This window comes from Astatotilapia calliptera, chromosome 5 (assembly GCF_900246225.1).
Source record: "Astatotilapia calliptera chromosome 5, fAstCal1.2, whole genome shotgun sequence".
Taxonomy (NCBI): Eukaryota; Metazoa; Chordata; class Actinopteri; order Cichliformes; family Cichlidae; genus Astatotilapia; species Astatotilapia calliptera.
This window is the reverse complement of record NC_039306.1, coordinates 33,532,691-33,560,614: the sequence shown is the minus strand read 5'-3', so window position 1 is coordinate 33,560,614 and position 27,924 is coordinate 33,532,691.

Here is a 27,924-nt window from a genome sequence, read left to right as displayed (position 1 = left end):
AAAATATTCTGCAGTAGATCAAAAATGAAAGAAAGTCATTAATCAACATATGAATATTACCTGATGCTGCTGAAGTGAAGCAGAGCAAAGTTACAGGGGTTTTATTACAGACACAACTAAGCGTTTTGCAATTTTGCATAATTTTAAAAAGTTTACATTTGTTCAGAAGCCTATTGAACAGCAGAAATGAGGCTTTCTTTTCAGAAGTAAGTAAAAGAAAAACACAGCGGCCAACAGCACTGTAAACAAGGAAACTGTTCTTGAAGTACACTGAGAAAGAGAGAGAGAGAGAGAGAGAGCTGTGCATGAAGTGTGATTTTATCGTGGTGGAAGCAAAACAGCAAAACTAAGAGTGAACTCATGACGATGTTTACGTGAAGCTTAGTTTGGATCTTCTTTTGCTGCTGGTTCAATCAATATTGTTTAGAGAGAGATAAAACCTGCAGCTTCAGAATCAGCGCAAAAAGGGCGTAAACACAAAGCAAGCCATCAGTGAGCTGTTGGCTTTAAGCCCCGACCGTGTCCGTGCTGTCGGGTGAGAAAGCCACATCTCACTGATTCTGAAACGCGGGTCCATGCTTTGTGTTTACGTCTTTGTGCAGAAGCCGTGTTCCTGCTCTCATTTACTGTTTTAAATGTTTGGTGGTTGTTGAAATTTTGTGAGGTTTAATTTGAGATTCTGGATTAATCGATTCAGGATTTTAATGAATCGATTTTACGTTATCCAAGCTAGAATCAATTTTAATTGATAAATCGATAATCAATACCCACCCCTATTGGGAAGCTCATCTTGTAACCGGAAGGTTGCTGGTTCGATCCCCAGCTCTGTCTGTCTTGGTTGTTGTGTCTTTGGGCAAGACACTTCACCTGCCACCTACTAGTGTTGGCCAGAGGGGCCGATGGCGCGACATGGCACCCTCGCCTCTGTCAGTCTGCCCCAGGGCAGCTGAGGCTACAACTGTAGCTGCCTCCACCAGTGTGTGAATGTGAGAGTGACTGAATAGTGGAATTGTAAAGCGCTTTGAGGGCCTCGAAAAGCGCTATATGAATGCAATCCATTATTATTATTATTACTTTGCAGGCCCAGCTGTTTCAGTGCTGATGTTGTGACACTTAGCACTCTCGGATCACTCGGGTGTAATAAAACAAAATGACCAAATAAATGATGCTGTACAAGTTACATGACTTAAATGGCATTAGTCACCAAAGAGATCGCAGTCAGTTGTTGTCAAAGTGACTTTTGTGCATCAAGATGAGTTGATTCCCTGTGATAAAGAGATGTGTCTAAGAAAAGATGCGTTGATCAGCACAGATTGATCTGATTGCAGTGTGTTTTTGCAACACTGGTGGACGTGGAGGGCGTCAACCTCTGGCTAATCAGCTGCTCACTGCAACTACTTGCAGTCAGTCTCTACCAGCTAAAAAAGTTCAGTGCTATCACTGGGCAACCACGTATTTCTGTTAATTACAAGGAGGTTGCCACAAGTTGCACACAGAACTTACACACTGGGGTGCTACAAAATTCTTCCTCTAAATCACTTTAAGGCAACATGAGAATCACAAATGAGGACTGCACAGAGGATAATGAAGTAAATATTGGAGTTATGGACCCACAGCGCAGTCATTTGGCGTGTGGAGTGTTTGGCTTCAAAGTATTTGGGTATTTTATTCACCAACTGCCTTTAATGGACCTCCATAAAGAACCTGACGATGTCTGCTGCTTAACAGAATGTGGAACTGACAATGCTCACTTATAGATTATATCTTTGTTCTTTTTTTATGACTGTCCTCACAAGAAAAACAGCAGGTTTGGGAACTTTTACAAATGTGAAAGAATCTGCCATATAGTGCAGGAATTTACAGTAGCAGGTGGTTGAATAACTGACACTGGTGAAAACATGAAGTACGGTGCAGTGAGAGGCTTTGGTTTTTTTTTTGGTTTTTTTGGGTTTTTTTTACTGTTTACAGTTTTAATGGGGAAGAAGCAAAGAGTGAGGAAAACGTTTTCCTCACTCTGGTTATTTATTTTGACCACACAGGTCGGTGGTCAAAAGTACAAAAGAAAAAGTCACTGGTAACTGAAAAGTAACTGAAAGATGGGTTGTTGTCTTCTGGACTCTAGACACGTTGATGTTCAGTTTGGTGAATTAGCAAAGGGGAGGCTGTGGCTGCCGTGTTGGCACAGTTGTCATTTTACACATCCATATTCCTAACTTCTAACCTTGGATAAGTTTGGAAAGGTAGGGTAGTTAAGGTAAGTTGTGTTTCCCTTCTACAGTCTTTTGTTTGTTGTTTGGCTGTGCCCACTCTGATGTTTTCTACCTCTAAAGAGAAATAAACTATTCTGTATGGAACTGAAAACCTGAAGCTTGGAGCAGGGGAGTCACTTTTGTGTCGCGCTTTAGTTTCCCCTAGGCTGTGAAACCAGCATGCACATGAATGAGTTTTTACTTTTATTTGATGGACAGTAAAGATTTTTTAGACAGGAAAGTGATGGAAGACACACAGCAAAGGCCCATGGGTTTGAATCAAACCCAGGTTGCTATATTAAGCCTTGCAGCATATGATTGCCTCCTCAACCAGGTCAGCTAAATTTATACCTGGAAACGTTTTTTTTTAATCCAGTGGATTATAACTGCTGTTTATTTGGGTATTTTGACATGAGCATCTGAGAGAACTGACTCACATGTACGGCCAGCCTCAAGTGGCCATTAGAGGAACTGCAGATCATTAACGTTTCTGTGTTTTCTTCATCTTGTAGCCCTGCAATGTGGTAGTCAATGAACTCCATAGATGTGTTTCAGTCACCACTAACCTTAAAGAAAATATTCAGCACCTTAGCTGCTACATCCTCCAGTACCAGCCCAGCCGGTAGCTACCTATACCCTGGTTGGCGGTCGTTGGTTGGCAAAGGGCATGATGCTTTTCTATAAAACCTGGAGCATCTTTCGAGAGAGCACTGTGCATGAACCAAGACACTGATGTAGGGCAAAGAAAGTGGAGCAGTTAGCTGTAAGATGTTTAAAGAACTGCCGTACACTCATGTAACAGTTCTATATAGCTTTTGCTATGACATGCAACATCTTTCACTTAAAGTAACCACATCTACTAACATATATCATCATCCTAGCAATAGATAAGCCAAGTAAGATGAATGCAGAAGTACAAAAACACATACAGTAGGTTGCAAAAGTGTTTGGGGCTTCTAGAGAAATGAATTAAGGACCAATCAGGAGCCTTGAAGATAGGAAAGCATGCTACTTTGTCAGAAGGGCTACATTTGATTTGGCAAGTTTTTTGCAGCAGATACCCTTCCTGACTCGACCACCAAGGGATTTACGTCTCCTCCTATGATCAAACTGGGGATCTTTTGCTTTTTACACTTTTGCACCTGACTAGACACAAACAGAGAAAAGAAGAATAAATCAAAGCAAGTGCTGCTCGTTTAAATTGGACTTGCAGTCCATTCACCTGTTCCTCGGGCGTATTAGGACCGGGGAGTAGAAAACCTCAGCAGCACTGACATTCTGATGGTGTTACTGGTGGAGCAGAGACACCCAATGGCAGCTTGGAGTACTGCGACTGCCTCAGACATCAGATCGTCACTTTGACACAGATCCGCTGGGTTGAAGTTGAAGTTGTGGTGACTCAGGTAAACAAATATGAAAATAACCATGTCTCTTCTGTATTGATGTAATTAACTTGCTTTTATCCAGCCTCTGATCAACTGTACGTGTTTGTGTGTGTCTATCAAATCCCGAGGCTCTTTGACCGTTATCAGAATTTGGATTCCAGTCCCGCCGTCTCAGTTCTCCGCAGGCTTTGTCAGCCACTTGGGATTTGGAGCAGACAGTGTTGCTACGTAGATATCCAGACATCAGGACAGAGGGTGTTTCCCCTGGGAGATAAGGGAGCTTGATGGGTGACTGTATCACAGCATGGCAGGGGCCCGTTTCCAGCCGAGGATAAGACATTGGACTGCAAATCGTTCTTCATCTGTGAAGCTGAAGGTCAAAAACTAAAGTTGTCTGGAGTCATGGAGGGAGATTTAATCAAAACGTGACTGAAATGCACAAATTGAAGGCTGTTGGTGCACACTGCTCCACACCCTCTTCTTTGACAAAACAAAGACACACTGATTGTATTTGTGTTCATGTTATATCTTAACATATATAGCACATACTGTATATATTTACATAGATATTTATTAGAATACCACCTCATTGAGGCGACTGTTGTGATTTGGCGCTATATAAAGAAAATTGAACTGAATTGAATTGAATTAGCACAGCATAAAATGACTTGGTGATTGCTTTTCTCATTTGCATGATGCAAAGTTTTGAATGTGAGGAGTAATATGAGCTTCATAAAGCAGAGAATTAATTGGAAAACGTTGCACTTAATTCCATCTATTTCCAGCAGGACCAGCATTGCCAGCTGGTGACCCAGACTAAAATACTTTAGCAGCAACTGAACACGATTTAGCCGACACTCCTGGTGCTTAGACAAAGTCAGGGTGTCATCAGAGTCAGGATCTCCTGTTCTCATGTTGCTTTCAGAATACATAAAATTGGTGAACACTTTTTATCTAGCACAATTACCAAACTTGAACTTTATAAGTCTCTATAACCAAATACAGTCGACATAAATAATGATGCAGGACACTTCTTGGAAGAACTGAACATAACTTAGTAACACACAGAATAGAGCTGAACTGTTTGGTGATTAGACTCCGATGACCAATCATGGCAGAACAGAATCTCAACAGTGATGGGATTTGGGATGGAACCCCTGGGAGTCTAGAGGCTGGTGCTGGTGCTGATGAAGATGGAGGTTTGGATGGAGCTCCAAGTGACCAGGGTGTAGCAGAGATGTTGAGGAGGGAGGTTGCATGAATGCGAGTCTGAAAGGCAGAATGAGAGAAGACCAGTGAGATTTAAAGATAAGCAAGATGATGATTGGAGCAGAGCAATGATGTCAGCACTGAGGTCGACAGCGTGGGAAAGTGGAAGTGATTGCAAGGAACAGACTAACAGCTGAACAACCAGGAAAGGGGGCTGAGGAGTTATAGATCCTCCTTATTGAACTTAGTCAGAAGCTTCATTATACTAGTTCTGTTTAACAGGGCATTGAACACTAAGCTAAAATGGGGAAGTAGGAAACTAACCTACTAAACACTAGCATTTTAGGGCTCTATTTAAATCTGCACACAGCTTTAAGAAGCTTCTGCAATGGTGTCACATTCAGAACTGAAAATAATATCAGTTTTGCATTAAAAATGGCATTCATTGTTCCGCTTTGTTGCAAGCCCAAACTCTGATTCTTTAAAGACACATTCTTTTTTGAATACACGTACATGTGTGCAGAAATCCGATCGTGATTGCCTTTTCTAAACACCAAAACCTCCCTAAGCCCTCAGCCCGGGGACAAAGCTGATATTTGGATTTTATTGTGCTGATTCTCTCAGCTCTGTGCCTGCTAGATTTATTGGGATGTTTCACCACTCGTTACACTGTGGATTCACACTTCCAAGGACATAAAAAGACAGAGTTGGTAATGATACATCCCTTGTATTGCAGCAAGCTGACAAGAAGGAGATTTCACCCTCTTTCCAGTTCTGATGCAATGCCTTATTCATTACAAGCCTATTGCAGCTGTCAGATGGTCTCTCATTCCTTTTTATTTCTTAGTCCCCTCAGGGTAATGTACATCTGATATCAAGTTAAATTAATTTTTTTTTTCTCATAGGCCGACTGTTTGGCGTGTTGTGGCGATGCCTTTTATGCGTTAAAATGGTAAAGCTCCCTCTGGAAGTAGGTGGGTGCCGATAGAAACTACTCCCCGGCGTTTCCCTCATGCCTGGTGTTGACTTTGGCTCGTTTTTCACTCTTTCATCCTCCCTCTCTGGTACATGGCGTGTCCCCCATTCTTCCACCCTCATCTCTGTTTGTTCTGATAACGAGCATCGAGGCGCACACGGCCTGCCCACAGAGAGAGCGGTGGAGAGAGTGGAGCTGAGAGAGAACGCTCTGTTTTTCATAGGAGACTCCTTGTGTTCCACTTTTGCCGTAATGGCCTATTTGTGTACGGCAATCTCACTCCAACACCTCGCCTCTGATGCCTGGTTTATTTTAAACAATGCAGCGTATGTTTCCCCAGACGTAATTATGCAGGCATGTGGGCTTGCGTATGTGCATTTGTCTTAATGCCTTCATGTGCATGTTTGTGTGTCTTTTTCCAACTATGTGGGAGGCCCACTCCCGCGCCTCTCATCTGTCAGCTCAGCAGGGTTGCTATGGGAACGACAGAGGGCCGACAAAAGTAATGATGATGCTCCGATTTGTTGCGAGGTGACCTTGAAAAAGCAGCCTCGTATGCAGGTGAGACACACCAGAGGCTTTATTTAAAAAAGGGTGAAGTTATGGCTCTGAACCACCCCCACCCATTTCTGCAACGCTCTGTGACAAGAATCTCTCACGGTCGTCCTTTCAGCTGTTTTACATCTCTGAACTTGTTGAATCTCTCAATGGCCCATCTAGGGTTAGGGGTATGGTTTTTAATTTAACAAACTGTAAACCAAAACCCATCCCTAACACTTGACAGGTTTCTGTTGAATGAACGGGTGAGCCATCTATCCATCAATCCACCCATCGGTTTGGATGGAGGGCAGCAGGTGGCAGCATCACTTGTACCCCAATGCTTCCTTTTGAATGAACACGTGATTCATCCATCCATCCAGCCATCCATTTGAATGGAGGGCAGCAGGTGGCAGCATCACTTTATTTTGAAAGTAATAACTTCAATATTTACTTAGCATGTGGCCAAATCCTAAACCTAGCCCATGACAGGTTGCTGATCAATGGCCAAGAACAATGAATCAGAGTTTCTTGCTCACTTGTTTTCATCCAACCATCCATCCATTTGGATGTAGGCCTGCATTACTTGTACCCCAACCATAACTGTAATGGTTGCCAGGAGTCTGGTGTTAAAAAGCTGCTGCAATGAGGCAAACCTTCTGTTTCAGATGCTTCTTCAAATATTCAGAGTTTTACACACGAGAGCTGCAGATCACCAAAGCGCTGGTGTTGACGCTCAGCTTTTAATCAGACGCTGATGGAGTGGCATGGAAGCCAGGTGGAGACTCTTTCTAGGAAATTAGTGCCATTAACTGATCAAGTAAAGTAGCCAAAATGCACTGCAGTAGCATCTGTATTCCCTAATGGAGAGAAACTGCTAATAACTGTGTGTGCGTGTAGGTGTGCTCAAGTTGGGTGTCTGGAAAACAGCAAGAGTAACAAATGCTCATCTGTGTGCAGTCAGGTCGGTGCTCATGCATGTGTGTGCCGGCTGGGGAAATGAAAAATTGAGGTCACAGGAGGTGCAGACCTACTTTGAGAGATTCCGGTTTGTTTGTTAGTGTCAAGCAACCGCCATTTAACGCTGATCCCACCTCCTCATTGTCTGGTTCACATTGACCTCTATCACCTCCTTGTGTACGTGTGTTTGTGCGTGCATGCACTCATTATGACCACACCAATCAACCAAGGACCCACAATTGATTGCGCTGCTCTCTGTTCACCTTTCCACTTGTTTACTTGTTTTAGTGATTAGCTTGACCCTCAACAAGCTAAAGCTCATCACAGCTACTTTCCAATGGAAATGGGGAGGAAGAAGCACTCTGGGTAGGAAGGTCGGGGGAGTCGTGAATAGAGAGAGGGGGTGAGTGAAGGAGAAGGTGAGGAAATGAGGAGCTGAGGGAAGGAGGCGTGAAATCCCATGATGGGCTCTGCTCAGCATCCTGAGGATTACAGCAGCATCCACCAGTGCAGGGTAAGGCAGCATTCCTGATCTACACAACGGATATTTCAAAATGAAATATCCAGCAGTGGAAAGAAAACAGAAGTTCTTTTTATAAGATGATTATGGCACGAAAGTAAACAAAGGTTATGTTGGATTTATTTCACAACAGAGATCAAATGAAAAAAGATATAAGAGTGAAAAATGGTACCAAAATGATAGAAAACAGCATAATCATTGGATATTTTATGCTGGGTTCAGACATCCCATTACTTTTGTCTGTTGTGATAGTCACTGTGTCTTGCCTTTTCATGATTTAGAGACATGACAAATACTTTTTCAAGACAAGGGTGAGCGCGATTTTGACAAAAAGACATTTAACAGTCAGTGCGTATTTCATATATAATTAATATTTATTTTGCTCCCTCAGTTATATGAAGCTCACATCGGTCAACTTCACAGAAGGGTGTTAAGTAGAATTCCCTCCAAAAATCGAACATTTGAGTTTTTCTGTCGAGATATGTTGAGGCATTGGTTGGTTTTAAATTGAGAGTTGTGAACATGGATGCCCTCATTCTTATTGTAAAACCTAAAAATCTCAAAATGATTTCTTCCATCAAGAAGCCAATATTGAAGCACTTTTATATCCAACTAAAGAAATCTGCTAGTTAAAACCTCACTCTAGATGTTTAACATCTGTTTTGCGAAAAATTTGCCATTTTTAATGTAATTTGGATTCTCACAGCTTGTGTAGTAAAATCCAATAAAACAGTGTCAAATTCTGTCATGAGAAACACAAACATTAACAGTGGATTAAAAAAAATCTTAGAAAGTCTGTCAAATTTGCCATGTTGCGGACATAAGAACACATTATACCAGTTTTTTTGTTTTGTTTTTTTGCTTTATTGTTGATTAACGATGCAAATGAACACTGATATAAAATTTTGCCAGCCTTTAAGTTGTAATGGTATTGGGTTGAACCTACTCATTGTTGTCTACAGAGACAACCAGAAAGGTCGATAAACCCGGGTGATGCCAATCTTTAATGCATTCTGCTCTCAACAATTTAAAGCCTCTGAGCAATAAATTAGGATACATCTTCTCTGTAGAATCCTTTTTGTTTCCACACTTCCACATCAAAGCAGTCTGAATGCTTAAGTAGAGTAGGAAAGCTACCATCCATCCATTTACAATTTTAACTCAACAGTGCATGAACACAACAGAGTTGAAAGACTGACTTCGAATTTCTTAAAGGGGACAATCTGAGACGCACTTGAAAACACAGTCAAGGTTCGCTGCTGTTAAAACTCTAACCACCTTCTATAGCTTCAGTCACTTCTGTTTTTGCATCAAGTTTGAAAGAATGAAGCCGCCATGGCAGCATGGGTGTTATACTGACAGCTTCTTCTCCTGATTTACAGGTCATGGCTAATGTCGTATTCAGACACATCCACCAGAACAAAACAAATAATTAAAACATTATGGTAGCCAATATGCACTGTGTTCCAACTACAGGGGGATCACACTCCTCAGCCTCCCTGGGAAAGTCTATGCCAGGGTGCTGGAAAGGAGAGTTCGTCCGCTAGTCGAACCTCGGATACAGGAGGAACAATGCGGTTTTCGTCCTGGTCGCGGAACACTGGACCAGCTCTTTATCCTCTCCAGGATACTTGAGGGTGCATGGGAGTTTGCCCAACCAGTCTACATGTGTTTTGTGGACTTGGAGAAGGCATTCGACCGTGTCCCTCGGGGTGTCCTGTGGGAGGTGTTGCGGGAGTATGGGGTGTCTGGCCCATTGCTACGGGCCATTCAATCCCTATACAACCGTTGCAAGAGCTTGGTTCGCATTGCCGGCAATAAGTCGGACTCGTTCCCGGTGGGTGATGGGCTCCGCCAGGGCTGCCCTTTGTCTCCGGTTCTGTTCATAATTTTTATGGACAGGATTTCTAGGCGCAGCCAAGTGGCGGAGGGCTTTCGCTTTGGTGGCCTCAGAATCTCATCTCTGATTTTTGCAGATGATGTGGTTCTGTTGGCTTCATCGGGTGAGGGCCTCCAGCTCGCACTGGAACGGTTCGCAGCCGAGTGTGAAGCAGCGGGAATGAGGATCAGCACCTCCAAATCTGAGGCCATGGTTCTCAGCCGGAAAAGGGTGGAGTGCCCACTCCGGGTCGGGGATGAGTTCCTGCCCCAAGTGGAGGAGTTCAAGTATCTCGGGGTCTTGTTCGCGAGTGATGGGAGAAGGGAGCCGGAGATCGACAGACGGATTGGGGCTGCGGCTGCAGTAATGCAGATGCTGCACCGGTCCATCGTGGTGAAGAGGGAGCTGAGTGTAAAAGCGAAGCTCTCAATTTACCGGTCGATCTACGTCCCTACCCTCACCTATGGCCACGAGCTGTGGGTAGTGACCGAAAGAACGAGATCGCGGATACAAGCGGCGGAAATGAGCTTCCTCCGAAGGGTGGCTGGCCTCTCCCTTAGAGATAGGGTGAGAAGTTCGGCCATCCGGGAGGGGCTCAGAGTAGAGCAGCTGCTGCTCCACATCGAAAGGAGCCAGCTGAGGTGGTTCAGGCAGCTGACAAGGATGCCCCCTGGGCGCCTCCTGGGTGAGGTGTTCCAGGCATGTCCCACCGGGAGGAGGCCCCGGGGCAGACCCAGGACACGCTGGAGAGATTATATCTCTCGGCTGGCCTGGGAACGCCTTGGTGTTCCCCCGGATGAGCTGGAGGAGGTGGCTGGGGAGAGGGAGGTCTGGGCCTCTTTGCTTAGGCTGCTGCCCCCGCGACCCGGCTCCGGATAAAGCGGATGAAGATGGATGGATGGATGGATGGAATATGCACTGACTCGATGCCCCTAAAGAAAACCTCTAAAAAGAAATTGTCCAGTCATAGCTTAGTGCCAAACTACCTTCATTTGGAACTTTAACCAGCATTTCTTTCAGTTACATGACAACCTTTTTCGTGGTGTTTCTATAGGTTTAGATGAATTAATCATTGTCCTGCTCAGTAATTGATACAGGAAGGTTTACACTCCATTGACATGGCTGATTCTGTTGTGGTACACTTCTGCTTTTGAACACATGCCATTGATTATGTATTGGTTTGTCAGGTATGTCACTGGGTCTGGGGGGTGGCTGTGGAGGTAGAGCAGGTCATCTGCTAAACAGGAAGGTTGGTGGTTCAATCGTTGGTGTGCCAAAAATCCTTCAGCGAGATAGTAACCCCAAGCTGCTCTCCAAAGCATCTGTTCATCCCGATTATGGACGTGTGTGAATGATAGATGGCATGCCATTTCTTGTTTTTTCATTTAATGTATTTTTTTGTATCCATGACCCTATGTATCTTTGTTGATCAACAAATGTATTGGCAAGCAGTCCACCTCATTACAACTACTCTAACATTGCAAACTAACAAGAGAAAAGATAATCCTTTATTAGTTCCACAGGGGAGGAGATTTCAAAAGAAATACAAAAAAGTACCAAGCAAGGTCATCAGTTGTTTCACTCATGCCTTTATAGATACATGTAGCCTGGCTAAAGTTAGTTAAAGTAGGATTTGGGAAGTGGGGGATCTCAAGATCATATATAATGTTAAAAAAAGGGCAAAGGACTCACTCAGAAATAAATCCAGCAGACTTTTCTAAACAAACTATAATCCTCTGGCTTATGTCAGAGCTCTGCTCTGAGATTCACTGATATTTGTGGACCGAATCAACTGAATTTAACAAGATATAAGCACATGTTACATGACTTATTCAGCTAATTTCTAATCTAACACTCAGTGAGTGAATGTAATCAGCATCCAATATCTAATTTGAAGGTAAAAAAAACATTTCCAGTTCAGAAGATTTCACTTTCCACGAAGTTCTTACCTTTGAAAATAATATCTCATCTTCCTCTCCTGTAATCTCTACATCTTTCTCCATCTCCAATGGTATCACACTCTAACAGCTTTTGTGTCTCTGAGAAACACAGCAGCTGTACATTTAGCTGCTAAGACACAAACCACAGTAACTCTTTGTGTTTGGTGATATTTGATGAGCTGATTGAAAAGTTGCATTTGAACTTACGGCCCACGTCTCTGTTTTACACTGTTTATGCTTGCTCCTCTTTAGTATTGCTAGCTCAATGCTGAAGTTCAATGAATGCAACACATGAACCATGAATGAATCAAGAAATGAGAAGACAAAAATAAATGAGTTGAGCATGTGAGTGAGGTATGGGATGTAATTTTTTTAATTTCAGGTGAGGTATCTCCATGCTATTGTTAGAAGTGATGTCAGGTTGCAGCTCATGGAGGATTTACTCACGCCCTATTATGGAATAATCTGTCAGTCAGCTTTAAATACTCATTAACTGAAGGTTCCGATCACTTTAACCCATTCAGACGTCTCTTCTTCCTCATGTTAAGCAGGTTAATTGTTTTTTTTCCTAATTATAAAGATCATGGTTAAATCTGAGAGGGGCCCGCATTTGGTTAGCTTCCTCATGGCCTCAGTTGGTTTTTGCTCAATCATCTGGCTGTTTTAACAAAGGCTAGCTTGCAGTCTTTGATGTGTCTCAGGGATAAGGTGTTTCAAAAGAATGTTAGTAATCAAATGAAAGGACCAGGGCAGTTTTATGTTGACATTTATATTATAATCATGCTAGGAAAAATGTAGCTTGAAGACCATGGCACAACCAAAATCATTGGAACCTCATACAACATGCAGTCACTGTCTTAGAAACAGTTGTTTCAAAGACAGTTGGAGAAATGTGGAGATTTTTATTTTGCATACCCAAGAGGACACAGAAGAACAAAGTCAAACTCAAGGCGAGCATTTATTGCTGAGATGTCCAGGAATATTAGGGAATGCAAATATCAAGAGAAGACTAGTAATACATGTCCAGGAATCACAGGGAAAACAGAACTAGGGAACAGAAGACTGAGACAATATATCTGCATATGAGTTGATGAGAGAGAAGAAACAGCTGGGGGACTACACACAGCTAAAAACTATCTAGATAAGGAGCAGGGGGAAGGCAAGATACAGAACAAACAAACAAAATATAACAGGAAATACGAAGGAATAAACAAGATTGGCTTAACCCGGGGAGGACAGAGGTCGGCAAAGACGAGAGATAAACACAGAGACGAGACTGAAGGAATAAAATGAAAATGCAAAGGGAACTAATGAGATAAAACCTCAAAGTCATCAGAAAACTACGGACTGGATAAGAATTAATACAGAAGGAAATCTGACAAACAAAACTAGAAAATAAATCATAACAAAATAAACAAAGTTTCTGTACTTTTAAATTAAAGCAACAACTCCCACCAATAGAAAACTAAGGACTAACTCAATACAAAAGATACCTAAAAAGCAAAGCACAAGTGGCAAACTTTCAGTTCAGTTCATTTTTATTTCAAACATTTCAAACATGTGCCTTCACAATCATTACAAAATATCTTTCCATTATTTGTTTGAAAAGGAGAAGGCAGAAGTATATACTTATTTGTCCCTACCCCCTCAGTCAACTTAAATATATACAAGGGCCACTGAAGAGGTAACAAAGAATATTAGCAGGACTATATTACTAAGGAAAAACTCCATGACAGAAATGAAGGACTGCCTGGAGATCCTTTATAGTTGTGTTCAAAGCAACTTTGGTGCATCTACACAGAGGTAAAAAGGCAATAGGACAGATTCAGTCTGCTATCAGACTATGATTAATGGGGTCAGGTTGGCAATTAAATGCAATCTGCTGGTGATAATGCAACAATCAACTGTGGCAACGTAGTGAAAATTGCAAACATGTTGCCATCTGTTGTTTGTTACACAGAAATTCATATTAAGTATTTACGTTCACAATTCAACCAGAATCTCATGACTCTGAAACAGATACATGTTGTTTCATGCAGTTATGAATTCCTCCACAATAGTGATGTAGTTGCTGCATGTCAGCAATTTAATTGCAAAATGACATTGGCGCTTGGCAGCCAACTTGCAAACCTTCACCAGTCTGTCTGAGAGGGATTACAGTCAGTGCAAGTCAGACCGTAACTGTGTGGGGGACAGGTTACCTCCAAATAGCCTAGACAACTTCTGCAATCGCCTTGCACGATTGTTCCATGCTCAACTTCTGGGTAATCAGTTAGACCTTAACTATTTGCAGTTGTTTGCTGAATGCAAAAAAATGCTTACAATGCCTACACCTGATGACCAGTGAGCTTTTTCTTTGCTGCAAGGTCACTGTCACTGCCTATTTTTGTTCTAGTAACTGAGCCATGAAGCAAAGCTTGTTGCACTGCCCTGTCAATAAACGTGGATCATAATCAGGCAAGAAATTACTTTATCCTCAGGTTCGTATTAGAGCATGTTGAAGGACTTCTACTCTGCCAACCTACCCCTAGTTTTATTAAATGCATATGCGGAAGAACGGAGAGCGTAGCAGAACAAATTCGTACTGAAACAACAGAAATACAGTCTGACAGCATAATCCTGACTCAAGTTCCACTAAATAGAGCTTGTCACAGCAGGAAAGGCTCAGGTGTAATGGATCACCTTAACAGTGACTGGCTTCCATTAAGTGTCCCATTAATCTGTGTCAGTCACCGAGCATGCACAATATACAACAGAAGACTGGAAAGGGCTCATCTAACTGGAATGCTGCCTTCAATATTGACATCAGTAATGATGGCTGTGCCTTTAATGCCACCTCATGTGAAACTATTTGATGTGAAAAAGGTCTATTATACTTCAGGCTATGGGACAACTGTGTTTATTTTTTGTTGGTATTCAATACAACGAATCATTTATTCTTATTTAATTTCACAGTTTTTCAGAAATGTTACAAAAGGTCTGATCTTGGTAGAATCGAGACAAAGCACCAAACTTTCAGCATACTTCACTTCAGAGCTCTTGCCACAAAAACATGTCAGTTAAAAAATGTTTTCAGGGTAGAAAATGTTGACAAGCTGTACACCGTGTCCAGTCTGCAGAGCACTCACTGATACTTCACTGTTCACTTTCTATTTTGCGATTTACTTGTGATTCATCGCTTCTTGTGGGCAGATAGGGGACCTAAAATTTGAATTGGGCAACCACAGTGAATTTATAGCATCTCATTCAGCTGCAGTGAGGCACTCTTCTCTGCTGGAGGACCTCTTTCAGAAGCGGGCCAATATATTTTACATAATTATCCTGTCTTTCCCAGCATTAGCAGAGAATGTGATTACACCATGCATATTAAATGAAACCATGAAATGTAGAATATTGACTACCACTGTCAATTTCTAGGAAACAGAGACCAGGACACAACAAGAGATGCTAAGCAATCATCAGCACAACACATCATCAAGCTATTTCAGTGTGGAGTGTACTTACAGATGGCTGCAGGGCTGATTAGGATGCTTGATGAAGCATCTTGGTTATTTTACGGTACCCTTGATCATTTCTGCATGCTGGGAACATATGTAAGCTTTTCAGAGATACTTCTGATTGACACTGGTATACACGCCAAGTGAGATTATTGCTGTGTATTATCTGCTGAATGGATTCAACTGTCCATTTAGGACAAGATTTCTTTTTTAAATAAGTAAAATACCTGTTTTTAGGCCACTTGGGTCACATCCAGTATCGATAAGAAGACATGTGGCCGTTCAGCTTTTAAATGCTGAACAACTATGACTATGACTCTGTTACCACCAAAGTCTAAAACCCAGAAAATATGAAAAAGCTTGGCTTTGGTCTTGAAGGTCTTGAGTAATCAGCCCCCATCTTATCTTAAAGACCTGATAGTACCATGTCACTTTAAGAGAGCACTTCACTCTCAGACTGCTGGTTTACGTCTTTACTGCTGCTGGTTCTCAGGGTATGTAAAATGAGAATGGGAGGCGGAGGCTTCAGCTTTCAGGTCCCTCTTCTATGGAACCAGCTCCCAGTTTGGATTTTGGAGACAAACTCTCGCTAAACTTAACACTTCTTTTTGATACGGTTGGCTCAGGTGACACTAAGTCCTCCCTTAGTTATCCAGAATAAACGATATAGCCATTATATAACAGATCATTCCACTGTTGCTATTTTGTTGCTGTTCTATATTTAGTGGATAAGGTGGTACACAGAAGCTTCTGGGTTTGAATCCAGCAGCTGGCCGGGCTTTTCTCTGGGGAGTTGGGGTGTTCTCCCCACACTCGCAAGTGTTTTCTCTATGGCATGCTAAATCGTTCTGGTGCACAGCCAGCAAAGTTATAGTGACTATTAGCATTTAAGCTTCTAAACAATTTCTTTTCCCATTAGATCTACATCAAGTGGCTCAAAAAATATAATGCTTACTGTGAAGAAGTGGAAGAACAAACAGTGCCTTTCATATTTTACGTTGTCTGTGTTCTGATGTACGTCCCTCTTCTGTAACATCCCTTTCTGTTGTAAGTCATCCGCTACATTCATGTGGTCACCACATGATTCACAGGATTGATATATTGTGTAACCATATGATTAAGAGCTACTACTAATAGGAAATGCAAAAGGGAGGAAGTAAGCGCTCAGCTCACTCTACATCCAAGAGAATACATGTGTGCTGCTGAGCTGGATGTGCTACGATACAACCAAGCCAGTCATAACCGAGTGAATGTTGGTCTCTGCATTTGCTCTAGCTCACTGGTTCTGACCAGTTCAGGATGAAGCCCATTTTGTTTTACTATTACCCAGTTATGATGTACTCTGAACACATGATCATGATGGTTTTTGATCAACAAAGTTAGCAGTGAACTGTTGTGCAGAGTGGAACGTTTTTCTGCTAAGGATGTGTATGCATCACTCAGGGATTTCTATAAAGATAAAAATAAAAATAAAAACACGACTTATCGCCTTATAAGCACAACTGACATGAATGACAGCTTGGCTCAGTGTCCACTGGATCTGTAAGTAAGTATATGTGAGCTAACAAAATTTCCACAAGTGGCCACAAAAATTGGTTGCAGCGTTTAGTATTTGAACATACACTACAAACTACGTGTTTACATGTAATTCTACAGTTGCTGTCAGGGTCTCATGCTGCTTTGTAAGGAATCTTTCCACGCAAAGTCAGGACTAAGTGTCTACAATCAGACAGCTGCTGTGTAATGGAGGACGTCAGATCCCAGGCTGCTGTCTATCAGTCCTCACAGGGAAAGGCAAAAGAGTCTCAACTGTCAAATTACTTTTTCAAGTCAGATTGGAACAAAAGCGGTTTGACTCAAACTTGAAGGTCATAACTGAGGAATTTATTCATTGTTTCATCTCTTCCTGGGCCAGAGCAATTACTCCTGTATATTCTAATCTCGCTTTGCATCCATGTACACTTCTGGCAAACTTCAAAGGGTTTCTTTGAAAAACACCCTTCCTCTTCCTCCCCAACCACCTCCATAACAAATTACCATACAAAAGTCTCCCAGCACATGATGCTACACTACACTGACTCTCTTCACAGACAGAGCTCCGCTGGATGATTGAAGTCGAGCTCCCCTGAATTTCCTCAGCTCGCTTCCGTGATCAAAGTGGATGAAGGCAGGCGGTTAGCAAGACGGCCCCAGAAGTGAAGCTCTGCCTGGGGCTCACTCTGGTCTTTGCATGGAGAAACACTCCTCTGCCTCGTACCGTCTGCTCTGCAGAATAAGCATTGTCTAGCTCATGCAGGCCTTAGGATTCTCCACTTACTTTTACTAGTTGGAGTTTTAAGCACAGCCAAACTTTTATTAGCATTTTAATCTTATGTGGTGTATGTTTCTATAAATTTAATAAATGTCAATGAATAATGCAGGAAGTAGTAGTCGTAAGAGTTCAACTGTGATCCCATCTGAAACATAAAATATAACTGTAATGTCTTTTAGCATTTTATAGCCTGATAAAGGCTTCTGCAACTTTTTACATCATTTTAGCCTTTTATTTAAAGCAGTGCAAGACCTTTACAAACTTTTCTTTCTTACACTCCTCTCCACTAGACTCCAACTAAGCGATGTAGCTGCATTACTGTAAAAGCCATGCAAAAAGCCTGTTACCTTTTGGAACCGGGCTGTCAGGAATTAAGTCATAATATTCAGTGCTGGCGTTGTACAATAAGGCCTGGCTTGCTTTTGGTGTTAGTTTCTCACACAGGGTTTGGATAGAGTTAACCCAAAGTCTCTGAGCCAACCAGTCGTCTTCTTCTACACCAATATGACCTGGTGTTGTATATGTGTGTATCATCATGTTGAATTAGAAGAGAGACTTTCCCAAAACTTCTGACACACAGTTCATCACATTTCCACAATTTGCATGCTAAAGTACTTGAATTAGGACATAAGAGACAATTAAGAGTATCATCCATAATGACTATATGTATGTATGTGGAAAAGATATATATAAATCTTATAAAGTTTGTATCTGTCTTGTGTGAAACTTGTATGAAAAGCATACAAGAGTGAAAACAGATGTAAGATCCCTTGAAAATTTATATAAATGAAACTTGTATGCTTTGGATACTTCCTAAAACAATATATGAAAGTAATGAGAAAGTGGCCACTTTCATGAGTAAATCATATAAGCCTTATATGAGTCACTATATGAAGTAGGCCACATATGCAAGTCCTTTATAAGTTTTTACTATTTCTTTTCCATATGGGTATGTTCGCTGTGGACCAGTCTTCATCTGACCAACTTTACACAAACACGGTCAAGGGCCAACATCTATATGGCATACACAAATATTTTATATAAATGCCACATCTATATATAATTGTACATTTGGCAGTTCAATTGAGCACTGAATGCAATGTCAGATTAGAATGGTGTGTAAAATACAACAAATGATAGCATAATGATGGTAGTGTCGGTTTGTATTAGGGGTGGGTTTTGATTATCGATTTATCGATCAAAATCGATTCTAGCTGGGATAACGTGATATCGATTCATTAAAATCCTGAATAGATTTTTAAATATAAATTAATTTTTGCCCAAAACGCCAGAATCTCAGGTTAAACCTCACAAAATTTCAACAACCACCAAACAGCTAAAACAGTAAATAAGAGCAGGTACACTGATCCTGCACAAAGACGTAAACACAAAGCGCGGACCCGCCGACGCATCAGAATTACTGAGATGTGGCCTTTCTCACCCGACAGCACGGAAGCCGACAGCTCGCTGATTCTGATGCGTCGGCGGGTCTGCGCTTTGTGTTTACGTCCTTTTTGCGCTGATTCTGAAGCTGCAGGTTTTATCTCTCTCCAAACAATATTGATTGAACCAGCAGCAAAAGAAGATCCAAACTACGCTTCACATAAACATCGTCATGAATTCCCTCTTACTTTCGCTGTTTTGCTTCCACCACGATAAAATCACACTTCATGCAGAGCTCGCTGTCTCTCTCTCTCTCTCAGTGTACTTCAAGAACAGTCTCCCATCTAAAAATCTTTTTTCTGCATTATTCCCTTACTTATTATGCACAAGTCTACCGTTGTTTACAGTGCTGTCGGCCGATGTTTTTTTCCCTTTTACTTACTTCCGAAAAGAAAGCCTCATTTCTGCCGTTCAATACGGAACAAATGAAAACTTTTTAAAATCATGCAGAATTGCAAAACACTTAGCTGTGTCTCTAATAAAACTTTGCTCTGCTTCACCTCAGCAGCATCAGGTAATGTTCATATGCTGATTAATGGTTTTCTTTCGTTTTTGATGTACTGCAGAATATTTTTATAAAATCCCAGGCCAGGAAAATCATCTTAATGTTTTTCTGTGTTTTATCCTCAGCTACTTTGACACAAAGGCATCTGCTGTGATGCTCACACCTTTGATAAAGTCTCACAAGTGTCAGCTTTCTTTTTATAGATACAAAAATATGGAAATGTACTGATGCATGATCTGAATTATAATATTTCTGACTGTCTGAGGCAAAATTTCCCCGATTAAAATTGAATCGAATGGAATCGTGGATCGAATCGATTCGGGACCTTGTGAATCGGAATCAAATTGATTCTAGAAATCAGTGACGATACCCTAACCCTAGTTTGTATGGTCCCTATCTCTCAAACAAAGCGGGGGGTGCTAGTATTGCAAAATAAACCTGTTAACTTACTCTCATAAGCATTACTCTGTACACGTCTGTACTGATAAGCCTTTGTAAGTATGAAAACAGAAAGCACTTTTGCCCTCTTCAAAATTGTGCTACAGTAATCAACAACATCTTCTACCTCATGTGTTTGATCTGGTCAGTTTTAGAAATGTGGACCTGACAGATGATAAAACTGGTGCTAAGCAGCCAGTGGTCTGCACTCTTGTTGCAGCATCAGCCTAATTATCCAGACTCCATCAGTTGGTTTTCAGGAGTGTTCACAGCAATATCATGGTACCTACATCATATTGTAAAGCTCACAGCACACATTTTCTCTCACTTCCAGGTCTCTGTTTCTTTTTCTGTTCGGTTTTCTGACAGAGTAGCCTACATTCAAAATTCCAAATAATCCATATTTTATGCCACTGGTCCTTACTGGACAGTCTGAGCCTGAGCTTTTGGCACATGAACTCTTTCTGAATTCATTACTAAGATGTTTTCATTTCGTTAAAAATTTATTTTAAAATGATTTTTAATGATTCAACAGGTGGTATAACAATGTATTACCAGCAGGGTGTGCTTAACCACTGTGAGAATTAACAAATGGGATTTCTGGTGAAACACTGTGCTGTGGATCAGTGACTTTGGTAGTGTGTGTTTATTTGACCCAGTGATGAAATCATATTCTCTTGTAGTTTGATGGTTGCATCAGTATGAAGTTCAGCATCTCCGTATCACTTGCTAGGCAAATATATAAAGCACCAAATTAAAGAAACAAAACAAAACAAAAACAATATGAATGATAAGAAACACACGTTTGGGTATAAAATAACACAGAAAAGCTTATAATCTACATCTTTAATTCATTATTTTGACATGTTAACATGCTGTGGTAGGTTCTAGACCAGGGGTGTGGAACTCCAGGCCTAAAGGGCCGGTGTCCTGCAGGTTTTAGATCTCACCCTGGGTCAACACACCTGAATCAAATGATTAGTTTGACTTCTGGCTTTTGGAGAACTTCAAGACATGTTGAGGAGGTAATTTAGCCATTTGAATCAGCTGTGCTGGATCAAGGACACATCTAAAACCTGCAGGACACCGGCCCTCGAATGTGTTCCAGACATATACACCAATAAGGTATAACATTATGACCACCTGCCCTTGTTGAGATCAAAACAGCCCTGACCCAATGAACCACTTACTTCACTCCATCCGGTGTGCTGTGGTATCTGGCACCAAGCTGTTCAGAGGAGTGTGTTGCCCAAAGTGTGTGTTGACCTTCTCTAATCAACCCCCATCTACAGCCCTGCTTGTTAGATCTTCACTGAGTTCCTTGGACTTTCCTATTATTCTGAGCATTGGTCAATCTAAGGAGTGATGCCAGATGTAGTCGGTCATGGTCACCAAGTGAAACAGGCCTTTGTGCTGTCAAGTTAAAAGAGACTATAGAACTTTGAGCAGCAATTATTTAAACAACTTAGGTGAGTGGTTTGATATATTTGAGCTTGTATGTATACTTTTTCTGTACAATCATTCCTCTCTGGATAAAGGAACAGAAATCACTTAGCCCAAAATTATTATGATATTCATTGCCATGATGAATGCATATACATTTCTGACCACAGCTGTACATGTTGTTGCACGTGCATACATAGATATACTGGTGGATCCTGTGTTAGCAAGTTATTCTAAACGTATCATTTGAATTCTTTTTCTCCTGTCCAGGTGAACCCATCAGTTTGCTCATGGGAAGAGATTTAATCCAGTAATAGGATGAAACTGGAAAATTGTGATGCAGACGGGCACTGACAGTAATGGACAGATGGATCATTTTGCTGACTGAGGCTTCATCTTCTGAGCAGTAAGTTGAGCACTACACTGCGCAGTAGAGATTCTGCTACAAAACAGAGTTTTCTTTTATAAGTACACAATTGTTTTTCACAGTCTGAAAAAAAAAGCAATCTAGCCCCCCAATTACTGCTCCTGCTGACCTGGTATGAAACAAACCCCGCAGCAACATTATAACTCATACATGTGCCAAATACTATAAGCTGCAAGTTTTGCCAAGTAAAAACTGCTGGCTGTAGACAGTTTGACTCCCAGTTGAATTATAGATGTAGCAGCGGATTCCTTTCCCCAAGACCAGTGTTCTGCTCCAATGGAAACATCAGTGATGGGGAGTGACATGTCGACAAGCCAATTATGTGACTGGCCAGCTGTCATCAGCAACAGCATCTCCAAAGTCATCTCTGTCTCACTCACTGAGGCTTCAGAGAGCCTGAAAATGCAGCGCACTGACAGAGGACCACACAAATCCAAGGCTCTTAGATAATAATAATGCAGTTGAAAAGGCATGGTAAATGAGCTGCAAACTACACAGCCGCAACTGTGTGTGTGTGTGTATGTATGCATAGTGTGTGTGTGTGTGTGTGTGTGTGTGTCCAGACCTAAAAGAAAGAAAATGATGGTGCTGTATTCAGGCTAGGTCCCTGGAGGACAGGCAGCAGTGCTGACAGCGAATTGGTACCCATCTTCAATGCTGAATTTCTGGGGCATGGTCTTTCTGTCTGCCTTTTTAAAAAAAAAAAAAAAAGAAAGGTGGGGGGGAGGAAAAAAAGGCGAAGGAGATAAAATAAGGGGTGCTTCATTTTCAAGAGGCACTGACAGTAACAAAAGCCGGACTGTCCATCTTTCTGTCACAGCCTGACGGACAGAATGTAGATTGTAGACTGATGAATGAAGATAATTGTGGCCTTCACTGCCCAGAGAGCAGCAACTAAAGAAATACTGTAACACAAAAAGAGTTGGAAGAGTCGTACCTTTTAAGTTAATTATCAACGCATGGGCAGTTTGTCTGAAACGATCATATCCCAGCTGATTATGCCACACATACTACAAGCATGCTGCCTGATGCCTTTTTAGAGCACTGTATTTAAAACAGTGGTCACACATGGATATAAAAAGTGCAAACACAAGTTTTAATTACATTTATCAATAACTATTAATAACAGACTAATATGCACATCAAGTTGCAACCCTGTAACGCTGCAACTACAAAACCACAAACCAAACAGTAATCACCAGTCTCACACGCTTCTGTAGTCACGTGTGGGCAGACAGACGAGGCATCATCTCATCATCATCTCATCATCATCTCATCATCATCTCGTGGGAGTTTTCATTTAGCCATCCAAGTTTTAAGTCATCATTAGTGAATCATTAGTGATACATGATTAGTGAATACCACCAACCCTAAACCTAAAATCTGTTTTGGTGCTTCCCAAAATATAAGGTGACTTTTAGTGTTACCACCTACAGTATGATGACTTAGACCAGAAGCTCTGCCTCTGGTCACATAAAAGGCTTTTATAACATCTGTCAACTGTTGGACATATTTGTAGTAACATGGTTATGGCAGGTGAGGAAACAATATGAGATAACATATAGTGTAGATATAAGTTGTAAATGCAGTAAATGCAGTTTCAATCGTCCTCTGGGATTAACATCAGCAGAAAAACTGCACACCAGGAGCTTCATGGCAGCTGTGAAGTGCTGTGTGTGCAGCCCAGTGTTTTAGTACATACAGGAAATCTGCTAAAGGCACAGAGGCTAAAGTATTACTGTTTAATTGTGTTATAGGGTTAGTGCTCACCTATTAGAGCACTTTGCTCTCGCACTGCAGGCCTACTTGTTGTTCCTAGAGTATTTAAAAGTAGAATGGGAGGCAGAGCCTTCAGTTTTCAGGCCCTTCTTCTGTGGAACCAGCTTCCAGTTTGGATTCAGGAGACAGACACTATCTCTACTTTTAAGATTAGGCTTCAAACTTTCCTTTTTGCTAAAGCATATAGTTAGGGCTGGACCAGGTGACCCTGAATCCTCTCTTAGTTATGCTGCAATAGACGTAGGCTGCCGGGGGATTCCCATGATGCATTGAGTATTTCCTTTTCAGTCACCTTTCTCACTCAACATGTGTTAACAGACCTCTCTGCTGAATCACACTTGTTATTCCACAGCATGTCTTTATCCTGTCTTCCTTCTCTCACCCCAACCGGTTGCAGCAGATGGCCCCGCCCCTCCCTGAGCCTGGTTCTGCCGGAGGTTTCTTCCTGTTAAAAGGGAGTTTTTCCTTCCCACTGTCGCCAAAGTGCTTGCTCATAGGGGGTCATATGATTGTTGGGGTTTTTTTTCTCTATATGTATTATTGTAGGGTCTACCTTACAATATAAAGCGCCTTGAGGCGACTCTTGTTGTGATTTGGCGCTGTATAAATAAAATTGAATTGAATTGAATTGAATTGAATTATAGCCTAGAAACATTCAAACACTATGTGAGAAGATTATGTATAAAAGCCAGAACCAGAGCTGCTTCTGCTCGGTGTGGTTTGTAAAGAACAAGCAGCAGTAAATTTTTTTATGTTTTTGCACTGAATAAGCCACTGCATAGAGCACATGATGTCAAACAAAGAACAACATGTTTTGAAGGACAAACGAGGTTGTTTGAAAAGGTTTCAGAATCCTTTTTAAACGCTGTGGTGGATGTGGCTCTATCTTAAAATCAGACAGAAAAGCTGTTTCGTATAAACTGTGACGTTTTTGGTCTTTGTCTTATCTTTTTCCCTCCTTCCTTCCTTGGCTCCTTTTTGTTTGTACCATCTTTGTCTGTCAGTGCTAACCTTTGCACCACTGTGGCTCACACAAGACAAAATACATTAAAAGCTATTTATTTTCATTACAGACTCATTTCTTTGAACTCGGACTACCAGAAATGTGTCCATTTATCTCCCTTTTACCACTTGGGAATGCATACACATGTTTTAGCTTTCAAAAAGGTATACTGCCATCACATAATTAGTTTGACTTCTAGCAGTGTAGACAGTAACCTTTCATTCCTCTGGCTGTTGTGAATGCATGCTGTGTACTTATCGTCTTTTAGATAAAACTGCTTGCTAACAGCACATTTCAAACTTTTTCTCCATATTCTGATCGTGCTCTTGCCGTTGTTTAGAGTTTCAGCCCATGAAAGCTATGCAGCTGCCTTTAAGAGGCCACCAGGTGGAGGAGCAGCAAGCAGTGATGGTTTTGTAATCAGTTTTAAGTCTCCTGTCTACTTGAAATGTCTTTCACAGTGTGGACCAATTTCAAATCCGCAGCTTGTACTGGACAGTGCAGCTGATGCTGTGAGGAGTCCCCCTGACAGGCCCCGTGAGGCCACTCTGTACTAAGGGCTACTGCTCATTGTCATATAAATGAAACTGCTGGCTGCTCACCTATCTTTTGATCCATTGTGGTCTTGGTTCATTTGCTCACGCAGCTGGGCATGACTCAAAGGGACTAAGCAGGTTTCTATGTCACATGGATATGAATAAAACAAACATAAATTAAAACAGGAGCATGAAAAAAGGTAAAGCAAGAAATAGAAGGAAAAGTTAGAAACAGAGCATTTTTATTAGACATTAGGCTGTACCACAGCATAAATAAACCATTAACGATAGCGCTCTTCCGTGAAAGTATTTTTAGTGAGCCCACATGTACACAGCCTCCATATTGTTTTGGTGAAGCTGCTGATCATAATGCATCAGGACAGGAGGTCTGTTCACAAAGGATAACACTGCTGCATGCTCACTGCTTTTTACAAATGTTTTCTAGTTACATGTCTGCAATTTTTAGTGATAACATAATTTTTGAAGACACTATATTAATTATAGAAAAAACAGGAAGTTCAAACATTCGTAATTCATCTCATGTTAAATTTGATTTCCTGTAACATACCTTAAAAAGGTATATTGTTGAAAATCACAAAAAGTGGCTCATGTCTACAGGGAAAAGAGTTTGGTCAGGGCTACTGTACATATTTGTACAACAGATAAAAACAAACAACTTTAATATTTTATTTTCCTGGGAGCATCAGCAGGTATGTGTGCGCTGGCTCCAACTGTACAAACACACTCTCACAGAACAGACTGTATAAAAGATGCATGTAGCATCCTGGTCCAGAGAGTGAAGCCACAAAACCTTAAACTTTCATTCTGTGTGATGACCAGTGTTGGTCAAGTTACTTGAAAAAAGTAATTAGTTACTAATTACTGATTAACTCTCAAAGAAAGTAATCCCATTACTTTACTGATTTCACTGACTTCAGTCTGACTGAAGAAGTCACTTGGATGAGTGACAAACGTTTCTCCCACAAAACGCTACGTCCAGATGAACAGAATCAACTTTTGGAGAATTTGTTACTTACTTTATTACTTTTTAAAAACATGATACACAACCTGAATACATAATAAAGCAACAGACCATTCAGCCCAATTCTATTTTTCTGCATAATCCATCATATGAAATTGTTTTTATTAGTCTGAATCTTTTAACTTTATGCACATTGCATTAAGTAAAAATTTAATTTTATGCAACATTCTCTGTTGAACATTGTTAAACTTATTTTCTGCATATTCCAGATTATAAACTAAAATTATGTTTTATGTTTACATTCACTCTTTCAAATAGATTCAAGTAAAACACAGCAGAAAATAAATAAAATCAAAGATTGAGCAGCACTAAGTCCTGTCTCTTAAATCTATTGTCACCTGTTTAGCAGGAGTGGGGCGGGTGAAGGTTTGCCCGGTGCCACAGCAGTCATGTCAGTGGGAGGATCCGGGGGTTTCTCTGTGAACATCACATTCCCATGGCAGTGTGCTCGGTGCTCGCTCAGATTTGAAGTTAAATTTTTCGCGGTAGAAAAAAGTTTTCTTCCCACGCAGAGTGAACAGCAGACGCTGATGTTTTTGTCACTTTTTACAGAGTCAAACTCAAAGTAATGTCAGTACTTCCAAGCATTAAATGCTGCACGGTCGTACTCTCTCCTGCACACCATATTACCCATTGTTGATCTGCACACGTCTGGTACCACGGACGTCGCACAAACAAAATTATGGTTTAGTAACACAGTAACGCAGCACGCTTACGGGAAAGTAACAGTAATCTAATCACTTGTTTTGCAATAGTAATACCTCATTTTACTCGTTACTTGAAAAAAGTAATCGGATTACACCAGCAACACATGACTTCTTCATTTTATAAAAGACCTGCGGATGTACAGAAATTTATGAGAACATGACCCTCGACACCCTGGATAGTTAATCTGAAGAAACACTTTTCTTACAGATTTCAGTCAGTAGTTTTAAGTCTTATTAAGCACAATATGATGTTCTTTTATATAAGATCTTGTTTATAGTCAAGGAGAAAGCTAAATCAGGGTATGGTGACTGGAGAGTCACCGTTTTTAATTTAAAACAATTACAAACTCATTTTTGCACTCTCTCAGATTCCTCCATCATCTGATGAAAAGGTTTTGTCTGTAGCTCTAAGTGAAATCTGTGGATAGCTAACTGATGCTGACCAACCCCTGCACCACATCCTGGACATCCAGCTAAACACGTCACCTGTAATATCCATTTGACCAAGATGCAAGATGGCAACAGTGAAAACTCTCAGCTCAAGGCTTCTCAACAGGGCTTCACTAGTTCCTGTGACACTAGAGTAAAAATAGGATGGTAACCTGCTTGTGACTAGGAAAAATTGGTGGTTGCCTGGTGACTGCTTTCATTTTTTTCACTAATTACAAGCATTTACAGAGACCAGATGTTGAGCATGCAACACTGTCAACCCTCTGGTGGGAGGCAACCATAGACAGTATTAAATTCTCCGGATGTGCTGTCCCCATCTTAGTAGCAGATAACACAGACGTGACGATGAGCAGTGGGTCTAACTGTGAAACTGCATATTTATTGACTAATGACTTGTGATTGGCAAGTCATCAGCCAAAGAGCATGTGGTTTTATGCCACAGACAATTCTCAGACAATTCTTGAAACATAATATGACCAAGATTTAAGCATTTATTTATTTATTTTTTATTCAACTTGACCCAAAACAAATTACGGAGCCCATAAATTCATCAGGAAAGTGTTTTTATAGAGATAGAGACAGAAACTGTTTTTTCTATTCGACTACAGGGAAAAAAAAAGCTTTTGCAACCACAGTGTTTGTCACAGCATCAGGTCTTTGACTGTACTGTTTGTAAAAAGGAATTTAT